This window comes from Castor canadensis, chromosome 17, assembly GCF_047511655.1.
Source record: "Castor canadensis chromosome 17, mCasCan1.hap1v2, whole genome shotgun sequence".
In the NCBI taxonomy this organism is placed as follows: domain Eukaryota; kingdom Metazoa; phylum Chordata; class Mammalia; order Rodentia; family Castoridae; genus Castor; species Castor canadensis.
In genome coordinates, this window is record NC_133402.1 from 15,144,407 (window position 1) to 15,164,556 (window position 20,150).

At 42.3% G+C, this 20,150-nt stretch overlaps 1 long non-coding RNA gene across 1 annotated transcript in view; it reads left to right on the plus strand.

Annotated features, from left to right (window-relative positions):
• LOC141418482 (uncharacterized) overlaps positions 1-12,451 on the plus strand; it is a 74,247-nt gene extending 61,796 nt beyond the window's left edge. Inside the window, exons 2-3 of the long non-coding RNA XR_012443123.1 lie at positions 11,362-11,564; positions 12,130-12,451. This is a non-coding gene — a long non-coding RNA (uncharacterized lncRNA). The remainder of the gene's footprint in view (positions 1-11,361; positions 11,565-12,129) is intronic.
• Positions 12,452-20,150: the final 7,699 nt, after the last annotated feature.

Here is a 20,150-nt window from a genome sequence, read left to right on the forward strand (position 1 = left end):
TCAGGGCGGAGTTATAGTTAGACTGCCATGGCTCTGCTTGCACTTTACATGGATTCTTTCTGTTCCTGTAATTCATCCATCCATCCATCCATCCATCCATCCATCCATTCATACATCCACCCACCCATTCACCCATCCATCCATCCATCCATCCATCCATCCTCCATCCACCCACTCACCCATTCATCCAACAAACCTTTTCATACATCCATTACTTCTTCCAAGAGCCTATACAGGAGTCCCAAGTTCAAATACCTATGGGGGCTATACTAGGATAACATTATCCACTATAATAAATAATCCTCAGAATTTCTATGGGTTCCACACAGGAAGAATGATTTGCTCACTAGTGAAACAGTTCAATGTGGGTATTCCTGGTTTACAGAAGTTGAATGGGGAGGTCTCTGTCCATGCAGTTATTCAGGAACCCAGACTGATTAGGGCTTTTCTGGGGCTTCCAGGAACATTAATATTATATGACAAATGAAAGAAGAGATAGAGGAGGACCTTGAATGGAAGTTTTTCCTGGTCCAGGACTTGAAATGGCTCCTGTGACTTCTCAGAGTTGATTGGCTAGACTTAGTCACATGGTCATGACACACTGTAAGGCAGGTTGGAAAATGTAATTGAGCTGTGAGCTTGGGAAGAAAAGAAGGGTTTGGTGATTGGATATCAATCTCTACTGTAGGAATCCATGAGAAAGGAGTGAAGTGTGGTGCCATACTCTGTTGCTGAAACACAATCCCATTGTATTAGCCTTTTGTTACTACAACAAAATGTCCCAGACTATCAATTTATATTGATAAATTGGCCCCTAGTTATTTTGGCCCCTGGTTATGGAGGTTTCAGTCTATGATCAACTGGCTCCTTGCTTTGGGCCTGTGGTGAGGTAACACATGGTAGGAATGTGGGGGCAGAACAAAACCACTCTCTTCATGGCCAGGAAGCAAGAGAGAGAGAGAGTGAAGAAGGGGCTGGGGTCCCACAATCCTTTTCAAGGACATGCCCCCAATGAACTGAAGACCTCCAAGTAAGCTCCACTTCTTTTTTTTTTCTTTTATTATTCATATGTGCATACAAGGCTTGGGTCATTTCTTCCCCCTGCCCCCACCCCCTCCCTTACCACCCACTCCGCCCCCTCCCTCTCCCCCCCTCAATACCCAGCAGAAACTATTTTGCCCTTATTTCTAATTTTGTTGTAGAGAGAGTATAAGCAATAATAGGAAGGAACAAGGGTTTTTGCTGGTTGAGATAAGGATAGCTATACAGGGCATTGACTCACATTGATTTCCTGTGCGTGTGTGTTACCTTCTAGGTTAATTCTTCTTGATCTAACCTTTTCTCTAGTTCCTGGTCCCCTTTTCCTATTGGCCTCAGTTGCTTTTAAGGTATCTGCTTTAGTTTCTCTGCATTAAGGGCAACAAATGCTAGCTAATTTTTTAGGTGTCTTACCTATCCTCACCCCTCCCTTAAGCTCCACTACTTAAAATCTCCACCACTTTCCAATAGTGCTGCCCAGGGGATCAAACCTTTAACACATGAGCTTTGAGGGATGGTTAAAGACCCCAAACTCTAGCCACCTTAGACTGGGCAGCCTCACAGTTCTGGAGGCTGGGGCGTCCACTATCAAGAGGCTGGCCCCTGGTGATGGCTGTCTGTGGCGTCATCTCATGGTGGAAGGTAGAGGGAGAGAGGAGGTGAGAGTGAGAAAGAAGGGTGGATGGGACAAACACATCCACCGCATTAATCCATTCAGGATAGCAGAGCCCTTGTGACCTCCCCTCATTGTTGCACTGGGGATTACATTTCTAATACAGGAACTTTGGGGGACACATTCAAACTGCAGCATGGGGTCAACAAGAACTGTAGTGGTCATGACCAGGGTTTTTTCCTTTTTAAAATTTTTTGGTGGGACTGGGGTTCAAATTCAGGGCTTTACACTTATGAAGCAGGTACTCTACCACTTGAGCCACACCTCCAGTTCATTTGCTCTGGTTATTTTGGAGATGGGGTCTTGAGAACTATTTGCCTGGGCTGGCCTAGAGCCTCCATCTTCCTGATCTCAGTCCCCCCCAGATAGCTAGGATTATAGGCATGAGCCACCAGCACCTGGCTGGCAATGATATTTTTGCAAGGAGCATATGTGTCTAACCCAAGGGACGGTTGCCACACGGGCAATGCTGCCAACTGTCTGGCTTTTTCAAAAGAAACTGAAAATCTGGATTTTTTTAAAGTATAATTTCCCTGTTCTTAAATACTGGCATTTAATTAAAAATTTAAAGGCACAGTGTGGGCAATATTTTACAAGCCAAATTAACCAACCTGCAGACCAAAGGTAGCTCATGAGTGCTGACTCTTGGCCTCTGGCTTGTGGTTCAGCAAAAAAGTGGCTATAATTCAGAGTGATCAGAGCTGGTACGTGGCACTCTGTCATCCATGTAGCTGTTTATTTATTTATTGAGCACTTGCTCTTCGCTTGGCTTTGTTCCAGGTACCAGAGAGAAAGTGAGAATAAGACAGAAACAGTCTCTGCCTTCAAGAAATGTACAGTCTATTGGGGGAGGCAGATGTTGGACCAATAAATATGAAAGGGAAGAACAGGTACAAAGAGTGTGCATGATAAGGAAACAAAACCCAGGGGACTGAAGGAAGGCTTCCCAAAGAATGACAAATTTAAGGTAAGCTATGAGGCAAGAGGAAGATCTATCTAGGTGATGAGTGCTGAAGGGAAGTGAGTTCTAGGTAAGTGCAAAGGCCCGGGGGTAAAAAAGAAGTCTCTGTATTTGAGGAACTCAAGAAACTCCACTGGAATTAGAACAGTGGAGAAACTCTGACTACAACATTTTAGGTCCCTAGGGAACAAAGGGGTACTCACACACCTCATGCCTAAATATGTTCGGTTATCTATTATATTTGAAAAGCAAATTGCAAGTTATAATTAATGAGTACCTAAATCCAACACCACATGATTTACATCAAACTGAAGTGAGTGTCAGTTTTAAGAACTCAAATTCAAACTCTCATTTAAGCATTCAGAGTCCAGCCAGCTGTTAATCGAAAGAATGCTTCACGCTTGCCAGAGTGGAATCCAACTCTGTACCTACATAAGCTTCCACATCACATAAATCATCTCATATTGCAAAATGCTTCTCAGCTGTCATGTCCGACTATTGCAAATGCCGCCCTAATTCATGGGCGCCTCTGGACCCAGGAATTGAGACATGAAGGAAACAAATAAATAGTTGCTTAGCAGTGCTGGAAAACAATGTTTCATTTTGTAAGAATATATTGCATTTGTGTTACCTGAGCTGGAGGATGTGACAAGTTAATTAATTTGTACTTTTCCTCACCTAAGTGTTTTCAATACTGAAACTTTCTGGGCTAGCAGAGCAGTGTTTGTTCCTGAAATCAGCAGGGGTGACATCTGCAATTCCTTGTGGCTTTTGAATGCAGTTTCTTTTGCTTTAGAGACACAGAGCAAAGGATTCAAGGGAGCCTTTCTCTGGGTCTAGTGGCATAAGTCACGAGGATGGATTGTTTAGGAGGTCGTTCCCACTGTGCTAGCACTGAATGCCACACCTCAAGAGTTGCCTTTGAAGCTGGCAACTCATGGGACAACTCTGACCTACACTCATGGCAACTCATGGCTCCACCACTCACCTACACCACCAACCCCACTATCTTACATCCAAGGTTCTTTGTTTCTGTGGATGCATGGCCTCAATTGGCAACCCTAACATGGGAAGAGATGTCAGCATCCATTCTGCATTTGTTTTCAGTTGGAAACTAGGCTCACCAGACACCTATCTGCTCGATGGAAAAGCTCTTCTGTAGGCATCATTCTTTGAAATCCTCTAAGTTATAGGGGCTTGTCTTGGTCTGTTCTAGCTGTATGTGGATGCTACAGATTGAATGGCTTATGATAACAGAAATTTATTTCTCTCAGTAATGGGGCTGTACATCTGAGATCAGGCACTGGTATGGTTGGGCTCTGGTGAGGGCCCTTTCCCTGGTCACCTGGGGCTGACTTCCTGTTGTATCTTCACATGGTGGAAGTAAGGTGAGAATGCTTTCCAGATCTCTTTTGTAACAGTGCTAATATCACTCATGAGGCCTCTACTTTCAGGATCTAATTACCTCCCAGAGGCTCCCCCTCCTGTACCATCACTCTGGGAGGGGGCTAACTTCTAGGTGACACAAACAGAGTTCTGCAAATTTGCTATGGGAGAGAAGGCTAAAGGGAAGTAGAATTTGGCCATTAGACAAGAGTGTCAGAAGTGTTAGAAAACATTTGGACTGAAGGGTTCTCCAACTTTGGATAGAGTCAGAAGTCAAGGTTGTAGGAATTACCCTACCTTCACTTAAGCCCTAAGAGAGATGACCAGTCCAGGTGTTTTAGTGACAGTTGTGAGGGGGTGTCACAAACCTCTGCAATGGGTAGGATCTTGTAGGCTGCTACTTCCCTATGGACAGGGAACACTTTTCTGGGGGGTCGTGGCCTCTGGCTTCAGCCTTTCCCTTCTGGAAATGACTGAGCCTTGGGGATAGAATGCTGTGTGATTGTGCAGCTCAGTGTCTTTTCCAAATCTTGAGAATTAATCCCCAGATATTTCATTATTTATCTATGGGCAAGGAGTGACTTATCCACGATTAATGTGGTCAGCTGGAGATTTCTGAGTGACCTCCCCATCATCTGATATCTGACCCCTTTGTGCAGGTCTTCTCCGTTCATCCCTTTTCATTCATTACTCCCTTAGGTCAAGAGCTTAATACCTGTGTGTGATGTAGTAAAAAGAGCTAGAGTTCTGTGATCATAGCAGACTTAATCTGCTATCCAGTTTTCTCTGAGCAGTAGACATTGCCTTTACAAACCACAGTTTACCATCTGTATCATGGGAATGATGACAGTTCATCTGAAAAAGAAATGTGATCACATGATTCAAGTATGTTTGGTGATTAGTCCCAGTCTTTGTCCTATGCTACTTCAAGGACTAGTCACAGTTCAGAACTATCATCCAGGTTTCCTGGCACTGGCACATGGATCCTGCAATGACTTCTCTGTCTCAGGAGCTATGTGTCTAGTTTCTTGAGCCTCGGAGCTCTATGGAAGAGCGCAACTCTTCCAATCCAGGTGTGGCTGACATTACTTTCATTAGTTAGCCTATAGTTACTACAACAGAATACAGGAGGCAGCTAATTTATAAAAAGAAAAGTTTTATTTGGTTCATAGTTTAGGAGGCTCATGGCTCAGTTCTGGTGAGGAACTCCTTCTCAGTTGTGTCACATAAGATGAAGGCACATATGTATGTAAGAGCTTCTATAATCAAATAGCAGATGAGGAAGGGAGGGGGAGAGAGAGAGAGGGAGAGGGAGAGGGAGAGGGAGAGGGAGAGGGAGAGGGAGAGGGAGAGGGAGAGGGAGAGGGAGAGGGAACAAGCAACTGGAGTCCCATGATGCTTTCTGAATGCATACCCCCAATGATCTAAGCACTGACCACCCATTAGGTCCCACTTCCCAAATATTCCATCACCTTCCAACAGTTCCATCCTTGGGTCCAAGCCTTTAATCACAAAAACACTTGAGGAACACAATCCACATTCAAAATACATTACTGGCCTTCCATCCAAGAGCCATGATAACTTCTTCCTGGCTAATAAAGCCTGCAGCCATGGGCTCTGGGGAGGTGAACCACATCTTCAGCCTCCCAGTGAGCCATCATTGTCTCAGCTGTCACTTAGTGGGTGACTGACCTTGTGCGAGATACTCTGTCTGAATCTCAGTGCTGGCACCTGGAAAAAGTGAGGCAAAGAGATGAGGAGCCACGTGGCAGATTGGTGGGACCTTGGAAAGCAGGGGCTGTCCTGATTTTCCTTGGATGTCTGACTGGTTTACTTTAAGTTTAGGATGATGAGTTTGGGCTACATGAGTTCAGAGGGGTGACTCCCTTCAATGTACACAGGAATCAGCTGGAAGTCTTAGGATGAGATGATTTTGATTCAGAAAATCTAGGTGGGGCCTGAGATTTTTCATGGCCAATAATCTTCCTGTGATGCTGGTGCTGCTTTGAGTAGCAAGGTCTGTAAGGAATGTGACATGTTGAAGTCTCATTGATGGAAAGGACAGAGAAAAATGAATTAGTCTGTCCTTGACTTTCGTGCTTCTCATTCAGGATTCTGTGGCCTCTGGCCCTCCTGGGATGGGGTCTCTGCTGAGCAACAGAAGTTGTTGCTAGGCTTCAAGTCTTAGGGACATCACACCTCAAGGTCCCCCAAATCTAGATCTGCACAGGAGCTGTGAGTGATGGTCTGATTCTTCGAGGCTGGTCAGTGCGTTTCTGAGTGATGGCTCCTTACGAGTAGCAAATTGGTCTCTGAATTTGAGTTTCTGCTCAACTGCTTCAGGCAAGCCTAACCTTTCAGACACACGCATTTTCTGTCTGGGTGTGCGAGGGCACGCAGGCACAGAGAGGAGGTTACTCTGAGGAGGGCAATTGCATTTAAGATACACGTTCTGATTGGTCCCTGCAAATAGCACCTCTGTCAAAATGTATATGTGTCTGCAGGATGTGGCTGAAAATTCAATCCTGTGGTGATGTGAAGGAAGTACATGCCATCTGATGGCCTAGAGTGAAGTCACCTGGGCGGTAACCTCAGGCTTCCTGGAAAATGGCTAAAGGGACCCAGGTTACTGGGCTCTGTGTCCTCAAGTGCTGCTCCTGTTGCAAACTTCCTGGGCTCTTCTTTCCTTCTTCTGTGTACAGAGAGTGGGTTTCAAGGCTAATTGTGCCCTTTGATGTGCCATTTCCCTGATCCCCTTGCCCTGTCTGGGGAACAGCCTAGACTCTGACATTATTCCTACCCTTCTTCAGAACCTAACCTTTCTTTGGAGTCTATTTCTTTCTGGAAGGCGCTGACTTCCCCTCTCTCCTTCCTCCTCCTCCTCATGCTCCTCCCTTTCCTCCCCATTTTCACTTAGCCTTGCACCATTGGTATCTGGATCACGACTACCATTTTGGCATTGCTGTTATTATCACAATTGTTATCATTTACTGCTATTTCTCCAGGTCCTGAGCACTGAGATAGGAGCCATATACCTATGATCTCACTTGCTCCTGTCAACTATTGATTATAATCTCCATCTTTCTGGGTCTCAGGTCGACTTAAACTGCTTGTTGCAGGGCACAGTGAGAAAGCAGTGGAGCTGGGATTGGAGGTCAAGTTCATCTCACCCCAGAGTCCTTGATCTAAGCTTTCTTATAATCTGTTTCCTAATCTTAGAGAAAGTGGGGCCTTTGTGTGCCAGATCCAAGGTTGTCTTCCTTGCTCTGCACCCCGTCTGTACATTAAATAGTGCATTACTTGAACAACTGGCCTGTGAAACCAGACATCTAGATCTCTGCTACTTCCTGGATATATGATTAGGAGCAGATGTCTGAGCCATTCTGACCTGGCTTTTCTGATGAGTACAGAAAACAAAATACCTTCTTCTTAGGGTTGTCATGGGGATTAGATAGGTTAGAAAGTTCTAGAACAGTCTTGGCACACACCAGCTATCATCATCACTCAGTTTGGGTATTTGCTGTTTATTAACAAGTTATCTATTTTGTTTGTTTGGTTGTCAATTCAGCAAATAAGTATAAAATACCTAGTCCATGCTAGAAACAGAAGTGCTTTAACTTAGGATGGGGTCATGTCCTGAAAATATCTTAAGTAAAAATATGCTTAATACATGTAACCTACAGAACACCCTGGCTTAGAAACACAGTGCACTGTAAAGTGTCTGTCATGTCTCTGTGATGACCTGGCTATGGGGAGCTGCAGCTCACAGCCACTGCCCAGAATTTAAAGACAGTATTGTACCACTACTGTCAGCCAGGTGAAAGATCCAAATCCAAACTTCCAAGTATGGTACCTTTTGAAGGTGGATCACTTTCCATCTGTGCTATTGTTTTTCTCAGTGTATAGATTATGAACCTGAGGTTCAGAGAAGTTAGGAAATACACTCAGAAAGCCTTGTATGCACATATGAATAATAAAAGAAAAATGAAAAAAAAAACTTTTTAAAGATCTACAAATCAATAAATAATAAAAAGGACAAGAAAAAAAATCAAAAAAAAAAAAAAGGAAATACACTCAGAGATTCCATCCCACCCCAGTCAGAATGGCTACCATCAAAAACACAAAAAAACAACAAATGTTGGCAAGCATGCAGGGGAGCAAGGAGACTTTCATACCATTGGTGGGAGTGTAAATTAGTCCGGTCACTGTGGAAATCAGTATGGAGATTCCTCAAAAAATTAAAAATAGAACTGTCACATAATTCAGCTATACCACTCCTGGGAATATACTGAAAAGGAGTCAAAGTCAGCTTACTATAGAGATACCTGTGTACCCATGTTTATTGCAACACTATTCCCAATAGCTAAGTTATGGTATCAGCTTGGCTGCCTACCAATGAAGAAATGGATAAAGAAAATGTCACACACACACACACACACACACACACAATGGAGTCTTATTCAACTATAAAGAAGAATGAAAAAATGTCATTTGCAGGAAAATGGATGGAAATGGGGATCAACACGCTAAGCAAAATAAGCCAGGCTCACAAAGGTAAGGATCACATATTTTTATCTCATATGTGGAATTTACAAACACGAAAAAGAACATAAAGTAAGAGGAAGGCTATAAGGGGAGTGGAAATGGGAGTAAGGAAGGGTACTAGGGGGGTGAATGTGATTGCAGCACGTTATATATATGTATGGAAGTGTGATCATGGAAACTGTTACTTTGTACAATTATATACAGCAATAAAAATAGGGAAAAAGAAATAGGCTCAGAGTGACCAATATAAAGTGATAGTGGTGACATAGGATCTAGGTCTATCTGACTTCAAGTGCTGAGCTCTTAGCATGTTATTATGCCCATCCTCAGGGCTGGACAGGGTGAACTTTACGATGCTTTCAAACTTAAAATCATCCACCTCATCTCAAATGTTTGACATCCAGTGGCCTAGGCTAGAAATTCCTGCAACTCTCCTGGGGTCCAAAGTCAGGAGCTTTGAACTTGGAGGATATGTTTCCATAAAAACTCCATTATAAAATGTATAATATAAGGTCTGAAATGATCAGATCCTTGTTGGATTTGGACTATAAAAGAAATGGTTAATTTTATGTGGCAGGTTGATTGATCCATGGAGCGCTCATTAATCTTTCCCTGGCAATGTCTGTGAAGGTGGTTTTAACATTGAATTAGTAGACTGACTACTCTGAAGGCTTGACTAGAGTAAAAGTCCGAGTAAAAGAATTCTTTTCCTGTCTGACTTTGAGCTGGGACACTGGTCTTCCCTTGGCTTTGGATCTAGACTTGAACTTGAACTTCTATCTTTGGCTCTCCTGGTTTTTAGACTTGAACTGAAACCATTCTATCAGTTTCCCTGGATGCCCAGCTTTCTGACTGCAGATCTTGCACTTCTCAGTGTCTACAATTGTGTGAGCTAATTCCTCAAGGTAAACATCTTTTTATGTTCACATTTTCTGTTGGTTCTGTTTCTCTGAGAACCCGGTACAGCACAGCTGCATCCGTATTTGCCACACGCATCTCAATTCCTGGCATTCTTATTTGCTAGGGTGAGTCTTCACCAGCGTATTCACTTAAGGAAACATCCCTGTTTATTACAAGTTATTTAGAAGAAGTTGGGTATAGTGTCTGTTTGCAGTTAATATTAGGCAAGATGGAAAATAGCTTAGTTCTAAGTAGTTTCTAATCAGTAACAACAGATGTTCACAGAAGGCAGAATTTTCTTTGAATCAGTGTTTTGATAATAACATAAACATCAATTTTAAGGTAGAAAGAGAAACTTTTGTTTGTGCCATATGTGCTTTTGTTGAGAGATTTTGGAAAATGAGTGAGGGAGCTTTCTACTGTTGCTCAGGAATTGGAGCTGCTACCCTGAGCTCTCTGGAGTTGTCCCTTGCTTCCTCTCTAGCTGTGGAGATAAGAGCAGGGATGTTTTGTGAGGTGGGATTAAAAGGCATTTAGACTTTCATTTAAGAAAATCCAAAATACAAAAGGAATAGAAAATCCCTTTCTTCTTGTAAGGATTTTCTCTCTGCAGGAGTTCTTCTCTTCTTCCTTTGGAGGATGCAGTGATGTGCTGACCATTGGCTCATTAGAACAGACTATTAAATATTCAGAAACTTCTAAGAGTTGTTAAGACTGCTGATATCCTGAAATCAACCACAATGGGATCATTTGCACCACATGACACCTTCAAATGCTGTGAGTCAGGGTTTGTTTCCCTGAGAGCTGGTTTACCTGTGTACCACCAAGGGTAAGGATTAACAGTTGACATTTGTGAGTTTTGCCTGTCACTTTTCCTGGTGATTGCAAAATTCCTTTGGAGAAGTACTCACTCCAGGTCATGTGACTTGAAGGGTAAGGCTACATAGCAGGTCCTGATGTGAGTTAAGAACCCACAAGGTAGGTCTGATGCCAAATATCTCTGAACTTTAAAGTGGCTGAGCCAGTGTGACCTTCACCCCATCTTTGTTTGGATTGAGCTTATTTATGTTGGGTTTTCTATATTTTGGAAATTAATAAGGTGTTGCTGAAATAGTTTCAACTCCTCCCAGTTTTCACACTTTGGACCAAACTTGAAGCAAACATGAAAGAACGTATAAAAGAAAGATCTGATAGAGGAAGAAGAAGAGTTTCCTTCTCCAGTTCTACCTCAGAGTAGTGAAGCACCATAATCTTCAGCCTCCCTCTCCCCTCACCTGTCGACCCTTGTTTTTGTTCAAATTCTGGTTTAAGCAATGCTTTAACCCTTGGACAGCCCCTAAGATTTTCTGAGCCTCAGTTTCTTCATGTGAAAAAAAAAAAACCAGCACATTAATGTCTAACTCTGATGGTTGATATGAAAAATAGAGATGATTTCTAAAATCACATCATATTTTATATAGAATAGATAATATATTACTATAATTATTGGTTAAATAAAAATGTATGGGGTAGTCTGAGATCTTATAGCTCACATTTTATAATGGAACGTCTATGGAAAAATATTATTTTAAGTTCTAGGAGCCCAACTTCCTCATGCTCTGATCCCAACCCCAAGAAATTCCTAGGCTGCATCATTGAAAGTCAGAAATGTGAATTGAGGGGGACATTTTAGAGATGCAAGGACCTAAAGATCCTCTTGTCCACTCCTTAGTGGGTTCTATGCCATTTAATTTACCCCTTTGCCTTTAGTTGAATAGTGGGGCTCTGAAACTGCCAGTCAAATGAATACCCTCTATTTTATCCTTGGGAAAACAGACAAAAGGATTTAATTCTCTGCTATGGTGCCTTCACCTTACAGTGTGTGAAGAGGAGGTTGATGAGACGCTTCATCCTAACCCCAAGCACTGGAATGTCTCCTGGGGAAATAGCCGTCATTGGTGAACTCAATGGTGTAGACAAAGTCTGCCCAAAAAGTTAAAGAGCAGATGCTTGGGAAAGTGGATACAATCAAAGCACAACGTAACATGTACAGAAATGTCACAGTGAAACCCATGAACATGTGTGAGTATGCATTAATAATTAGATAATAAAAAAGCCAGTCTGTCCAATAGTAACATGAGTCCCAGATACTACTTCAGATTTCTCAGTAGTCACATTAAAAAAGTAATAAGAAACAAGTGAAATTATTTTGATAACTATTTAACTCAATATATCCAATATGTATTAAAATTATTGACATGCTTTCCATTCTCAATACTAAGTTTTTGAAATCCGGTGTGTATTTCATACTTACAGTAGGTCTTTCTTTGAACTGGTCACATTCCAAGCACTGAGTTGGTCACATGTGGCTAGTGGCTACAGTACTGGTTCAGGAGTAAGACCTCAAGGATTTGCTAAGCTGTTTTGCAGGAGGTAAGGAAGGGGACTGACAGAGGCTTTGAAATGGAAAACATTCCAGTGAAATGACAGAAAGATGTGTGTTTCACATCTCTCTGGGTATCTCCAGACCTTGTAGGATAGCCAAAGAGAGAGTGATTTTTTTTTTTTTTTAGTGTGAAAAATGAAGAAGGGTTTGAAGTGTTCAAGCAGACAGATGTGCCAACAAAGAATTTTCTCTGTGTCCTAGGACATCATAGAGTCTTTGGGAGGACTTTGGATGGGAGTGGAAGTCACAGAGAAATGATGGCTCAACGCAGTCTCACTGATACATTACTGCTGGTAAGGAGATCCCCAAACAGCAAAGTGTGTTCAATGGTAAAGGGAAGGAGGAGGACTGGAGAGACAAGACAGGTTTCTTTGAGGTTGTGATATTTAGCCAAGTCTTGGGGATTAGAGCAGGATGGAGGTGCAGGTTTTCCCAGAGAAAGGGACAATGTGTGTGAAGACTCAGAGGCCAGAGAGAACAGGGAATACTCCAGAAATTTCAAGAACTTCTTTCTGGTCTGAGAATAAGGGGGTGCTGAACAGAGAGGATATGAGAGAGGAGGAAAAACACAGACCCTAAATGACCTTGTGGGTCATGGAAAAGAGTTTTATTTATTTATTTATTTATTATTCATATGTGCATTCAATGTTTGGGTCATCTCTTCCACCTCCCCCAACCCCTTCCCTTACCTCCCCACACCGCCCCCTCCCTCTCCCTCCCACCCCCTCCATACCTGGCAGAAGCTATTTTGCCTTTATCTCTAATTTTGTTGTATAGAGAGTATGAGCAATAATAGGAAGGACCAAGGGTTTTTGCTGGTTGAGATAAGCATAGCTATACAGAAAGAGTTTTGATTCTATCCTAAGTCTGTGGGATAGAATTTATGTGTTTAAAACATGAATGGGTGAATGAGTCAGAGGTGGAGGTGGAGATGTCATCTGGGTGAGAAGTAATGGTGGCCTGGTCTACTGTGGGAAAGAGAAGAAGACAAGAGAGACATTTTTAAGAGGAAGTGGTTAACACATGGTGACTGGTTTGCACAGGGGTGAGGGGTATGGAGACAGCTAAGAACTCAGGGGAATTTGCAACTTTCTAGACTGGACAATGGCCAAATTCATCAAATATCTGAACTGTAGTGAGTGCTGATGGACACTATGATGAAGGCATTTTTCAATCCCCTAAATCAAAACACCAAGATTTCTGAGGACAGGGAAGAACACCCAAAATCAACTTTCTTCTAGAAATTTTGGGGAGGCCGTTGGCTTGCCATGTTGGGAGAATGGTACTTCCTTTCTCCACCTTCTTTTCATTTTCCATTTGCAAAATGGAAAGAATAATTCTTGCTTTTATGAGGGTTCTGACTAAATAAAATGCAATGATAGATGCCCAGACACTTTAAAAGTAAGGCATTAAATTATTATTATTGTCGTGCTTATCAGAAAGGGTTTGGAAAACCCTCATCACTGTTATTGAAAATCAAGCTTGAGGTCCTGGGTGAACAGCATGTAGAGACAATCGTTCCAAAAGAAATTAGTTTTCAAGACAAAAAGCCTGAGTTCTAGAAGCTTATGAAAGTCCGAGACATTCAGCCCACTCATTCACTCAGTTGCTTAGATTTATTGAGGACCTGCTATGTGTCAGGCATTGTATTGGATGTTGATAGACTATAGTAAAATCATCTGTTTCTTATTAAATAGAAAGGGCATGTCCCCAAATAATTGTAATTATATATATTATAAAAACCTATTACGACCTACAGAATATTGTATACAGCATTTCATGCTTAAATAAACCCTTCTCTAGTGAGCACATTGTTCCCACGTTGTTGGCATAAAGATTGAGGCACAGAAAGATGAGTTGCTTTGGCCAAAGATACCTAGCCAGGGAATCAAACTAGGGACTTCTTAATCCTGGTTCAATGCGGATGTGAGTGACTTGAAACAATAATGCCAACAAAGATTGGTGAATATTTCTTATGTGCAAGATGCTGTACTGATTGGAAATATTTTTTTTAGTCAGCTCTCCTGGCACCAAAGGAGTTAATCTTCTTTAGAGACAGCGGGAGATAACGTGGCGTGGCTATATATATGCAAACATAGATGGAGTAGATTGAGCGTTTGCTTCATGCTAAGCATATTAATGCATTATGTCATTCAATCTTCACAGCAGACCAAGGGAGTTGGTGCTATTCTTGTCTCTATCCTGTGAATTGTCACACTGATATTCAGAGAGGTTAAGTAACTTGCCTGAGTTTACACAGCGAGAGATACTGAAGAAGTGCTCTGAGAGTTCAGAAGAAAGCCACTTAATGGCTGGCCTGAAAGGGTAGGGACGGCATCCAAACCCACAAAAGTGAATATTCTCCTGGTGGATACTTCTAATAGACAAATGAAATGTCTGCATTAAGTGTGTGACACTGGGCAGGGCTGACCTGGGGCAAATGTTTCAAAGTTCAGATATTGGTCTTTCCTCACCATCCAGAAATGGCAGCATGATCCTCTCCCCACATCTAGGGACCTGGTAACCCTTCTGTTCCTTATTGGCTTCTAGAAGACCCCGAGGAAGACCTATTCTTCTTCTCCTGCCAAACTGGAGCTGTCAGTGATGGAGCTGCAGAACTAGCTCAGCACTGTGGAGATGAGGAAAAGCTTCATAATACCATTGACCCTCTGTTCCCTCAGTGGTAAAATGGGCTTAATAATATTTATCACGTAAGGTTATCATGGGAAATAGGTGAGATTAAGCTCGTGCAGGATGTATCATGGTGCCTGGCATCTGAAAGCACTCAGAAGTGTCTGGCAGCATTACAGTAGCAGTATTTAATAGGTTAATTCTCTGTGAGAAACCCTTTGTGGCACCTTTGATATAAAAGCATTCATATTTGCAGGTGAAATAGCTAACCTACAAATCCCCAGAGGAGTCGTGTCCACTTGACACATTTAGTGTGCAGGTTATGAAAGGATTTTGAGTGGGCTTTTCCAGACATTAATGTAATATTAGCTCCTGGAACAAACCAACCCTGAAATCCAGTAGCTTGCTGTCATGCCAGCTTGATTCATGCTCACTTGGTGCTCAGTGGGAGCATTCCTGGTGCCTGGGGACTGTTCATGGGGTAACTCAGACACCCAGGTTCTTTCTATCCTGTGGCTTTGCCCCCTCCTCTGGAGCTGTAGGATTTTCTGCATCCATCCAGAGATAAAAGAGAAACCATGGAGGAGCAGCAAGGGAGGTCCCTATGGGCATGGAAGTGCTTACATCACCCTGTCCACAACCACTGCCTGGATTGCAGTTACATGGCTACATCTAGCTGCAAGGGAGGCTGGGAACTGTTCAGTCATGTGCCCAGGAATAAGAGGTAATGGGTTTGTCAGAGAATTACCCATTGTCTTCTCTTAGTGATTGTGTGTGGGGGAGTGGGGGTGGGAGAGGACCTGTGAATTTGGTCAAGAAGCTCTAGAAGAATTCATCATTCCTCTTCTGATTAATCGGGATAAAGAGGGATTTAGGAACTTTTGGGAAGAATGAAATTTGTCTTATAGACAACCATGAAGGATGTGTCTGATACACTTCTGTTAGAGCAACACCCTGAAGGCACTTTTATCATCCTATGGAGCCAACCCTGGTAGGTGTCTAGCTACTATTTGTTGAAGGCCTCTTATGTGCTGGGAACCTTCTTTACAGTGTGATCTTGTAAACCCTGCCAGGGAGGTATCATCTTGTACCATTTTACAGTGAGAAGATTATGGGACCTCACTGGGGCTGCAATGAGTTGTTTTGACCCCAGAGTCCTGGTTCTTTCAACCAAGACATCTTTTGAAAGAAGTCCTAATCTGGGCTCCCTTTAAAATGGGTTCATCTTAGATTTCCCATTCCCTATCTGCTTTCTGTAGCAGAGGGTGGTGGGGAGTGGGTCACTGCAGCAGCCAGGAGATGTGGGATGGCTGAAGTCTTTCCCAGCAAGCCATTGACTCATTTCTTTGATGGCCTGAGGGGTGAACTCAGATGAAATGTGCAGTGCCTAGAAGTCAGCCACCTGTTGGCACATGGGCCTGATGGTGGGGGGCACCTTTGAGTATTTGAGGTAGGGACGTCTGGAGTTTGATTTGAAGTGACAAATGCGTGTTGCACATGGCCTTTGTGGGTATTGTATTGGTTCACAGAAGGTGTAAACTTATTTTATTTCAAATCTCTTTTTAGGGAAGGAAGGAAGGAATGGGAAGAGAAGAAAGGAAGGAAGGGGAATGGGAAGGAGGAAGGAAGAAAGAGAGGAAGAGGGTAGATGAGTTAGAAGATTAAATATGATTATCCAATTAAGATGCCATAAAGTAGAATGTTGTATATGTAAAAAAAACTCTTTAGTTTCTAAACAGATGCTTTTAGGTAATAGATTCTTACTTTTTTTAAATTGCAATTCTTACCTAGCCTTAATATTGCCAATTCTAATTATGACACTAATGTAGCAACAGCTAATGTTTACTAAGTACTTGGTAAGTGTCAGGTTTGACTACCTCCTACTAGTCATTATCCTATTCATTTTTACAACCTGCTGAGGTAGGTGCTAGTGTTACCCTCAGTGTACAGAAGGGATGCTGGTGAAGTGGCTCAAGTGGTAAGAGTGCCAGCCTAGCAAGCATGAGGTCTTGAGTTCAAACCCCAGGGCTGTCAAAAAATAAATAAATAAAAGCAGAAGGGGAGGTTGGGCTCAGAGAGACTAGGTAATGTGGTCAAGTTCATGCACTTGGAGTTGGCTCGTAGGCCTGGATAGATCAGCTATTCTTAACCAAAAGGCCTAACCTGAGGGGTTCAACGATGTGTTCTTTTACTCTTCATTTCTTGAAAAACAAATCATGAGAAACGAGGTTCATTTTGGCTGATGGTTCTGGAGGTATGAGGACCAGGTGCCACATCTGGTGATGGCCTTCTTGCTGGCAGCATCCTGAGGGGGATCAAAAAGCAAGAGTCAGAGAGCACATGTGTGTCTGTCTCTGGTCTCCTTTTTCTCATGAAGGCACCAAGACGAATCATGGGTGCTTTACCTCATGACCTTGTCTATTACCTAATCACCTCCAAGAAGCCTCATTTCTAAACATGGCAGCCAGACCATGTTTCTGTGATCTTAACACCTAATGATGGAGATCAAATTTCAATACATGAGCCTTGGGGGATAGCCACACAATATCCAGATCCCAGCAGGAGGGCAGTTTGGAGTCTTCCTTATCTTCAGGATGCTCACCAGGCCCTCTGTCTCCTTTCTTCATGCTCCTGGGCAGAAAGCTGTCCCTCCAATGAGTGATGAGGTCAGCGAGTGGAGGGAAACACACCCTGGCTCTTTACTGAATCCAATCATTTACATTTCATTGAATCCCATCAAATTAGCCACTTATCACATTAAAATGACTGAAGAGGGATTGTGTCAAACTGTGCTAATTCAATAGGAAAGGAGATGACTGAGAGTATTGTGTCATAGGATTCTGACACCCATTTGCAAAAGGTGGACATCTGATGTCCCCTCTGCCCACAGTGGTTGGAACAACTTTCCTTAGACAGCTTTGCTTGGTGCCTGGCATTGGCAAAAGAAGGGAAAACAGGAGTCTTGAGCCCTGCTGAGCATGGGGTGCAAAGAGTGAGACAAAGGGGAAGGAGCGATATTGACCTGTGGAGAGAACTCTAATTTCAAGATGGCAGGATGTTTAAGGGCCTGGGATTCAGTGCCAGACAGACTCCAGTGTTTTCCAGTCTTGTGACTTTGGGAATGTTGCTTGACCTTTCTGAATCTTAGTTTTCTCATTCATTCAGTGGGGGGGGGGATATTATGTACCACAGCAAACATTACCCACAGTTGGTATTCTAGAGAAAGCCTTCCCTTTTTCATTCTCTTCTGATACTTTTCGCTCCATCTAGGAGGAAGGCTCCCTTTGGTACTGGGCTGTTTAATATTGCAAACTCTCTTTTGTCTTGTCATGAGTGTGAGGTGTTAGGATATGGTTATGAGTTGGAGTCAACCAGCTCTGTATTTGAGTTCCCCTTGCCATCTTTCCCGGCTTTGTGATCTTGGATAAAGTGACTCAACCACTCTGTGTATCAGTTTCTCCTATGTACAATGGGAATAGCAATAGTACCCATCTCATAGGTTTGTTGTTGAGTATATATGAATTCATGAACACAAAATGCTTAACAGTGAACACTATATACTGGTTCACATTATTATTTTATTCATTTTAGCCTCCCTCCTGACCTTCCCTCTTTCAGACCCTCATGATCTGGGTATTCCACCAATTAGATTAATTTGTATTTTCAGACTATACCATGCTTTTTCCTGCCATGGGAACTTTGCATATGCATTTCTTCTGACCAGTACACACCTTTCTCAGAATTCTTTCTAAGCAACTCTTACTCATCTTGCAGGCCTCAGCTGATTTATTTCTTGTCCCAGGAATCCTGCATTGACTTGTGCTCTCTTTCCCTTTGGTTCTTTCCTATTAAAATATTTTGTGATTTGTTTTTCTTCTTTTCTGGGAAGACCAAGAGCTTCACAAGGAGCAAGAGTGAAGATCCTGGTATGTTTCATTATGTTTTTTTTTTTTTTTTGAGACAAGATCTTGTTACACTCCAGCCTCAGCTCCCAAGTGCTGGGATTACAGATGTGTACCACCATGCCTGGCTATCTTGCTTATTCTTGTACTCCCAACTCCTTGCATGGGATGTGACACCTGGCAATGGGCCCTAAGATGATGATTCACAGACTTCATATAAATTTTCTCATTTAATGCTCACCAGTCTCTGAGATAAGCTTTATCTTATTATTTACAGGCTTATGGAAATGTAATGGGCACACAATAAACTACGTGTTTTAAGTGTAAAATTTGATAAATTTAGCATATATACACCTGCAGAAACAAAGCATAATCAAGATGACAGGTCCATTGAGGTCAAACGCTCCCTATGCCCCTTCCTACCATCTCTCCTCACAGCTCACTTCCTCCCACTGTGGAAACGCTTGCTTTTCCTGATATTTTATGTAACTGGAATCTTATAAAATGCACTCTTTTGTCTGCTCTATTTCACGCAGCATAATTGTTTTGAAGTTCATCCATTTTTTTGTGCATATTGGTGTTCGTTTCTGTTTACTTAGGAGTGGCATTCCAGTCATTGTATGGACACATCACGAGCCATGCATCTGTTTCCCTGTTGATGGATAAATGCCTGTTTTCAGTTTGAGGCTCTCAAAAATAAAGTTGCTATGGATATAGGTTTTATTTTATGGGATAGGTTTTATTTTTATGGCGGTAGTTTTGCCCCATTTTGCAGATGAGGAAGCCGAGTCAGGAAGGCTATGAATTGTTTAAGGTGGATCTCAATTGTTTAAGGAATATTTCAAAGTCCTATGCAGACTTGGGTGCTATAGGTTCAGAGAGCTCATTTTACTTCTTCTATGCAAAGAAAATTTCAGATATTTACTTCTGCAGAGAAGAATGAAATTATGACACTTGCAGGAAAATAGGTGGAATTAGAAGAAATCATTGTGTTAAGCAAAATAAGCCAGGTTGAGAACGATAAATATCACATATTCTGTCTCATGTAGAATCTAGCCCGAAAGTGTGTGTATGTGTAATTTGGGGATCGTTTGGGGGAAGGTGGGAGAGAGAAAGAGAATGGGGGGTGGGAGCAGTGAATGGCATCAAAGTACATTGTGTCTATGTTTGAAGACGGCATAAAGAAGCCCACTAAAAACTGCTAAAAAATAGGAGGGGTGGAGAAAAAGAGCAGTGGAGGGGGTTAATTAATGTGATCAATAGAAGTATGTTTGAAATACTGTGGCAAAGCCCCTTTGTAAAATGAATACATGCTAATAAAGTGCTATAAAAACAAAAGTAGACCCAAATACCACATGTCCTAGATCTGTCCATCAGTTTCAGTAATTAGGAACCCCAATATTATTTCATCCTTCCTCCAACATTTCAAACATTTTTGCTTGATTATTTTAAAACAAACCCCAGACACTGTTATTTCACTTAAAATTATGTCTGTTTGTATATCTCACTTATGTGAATATTTTTAAAAGATGGAAATGTGAAACCAAGGCAAAGGCAGAGGCAATAATAGGACAAGCCCTCTTTTGTGTCCCATCTGCTTCAATGGTGCTCAGCTCACGGGTGGTCTTGGTGCATTAAATTTTCATCTATATTCTCCTTCCTCTTTCCTGACAATTATTTTGAAGCAAA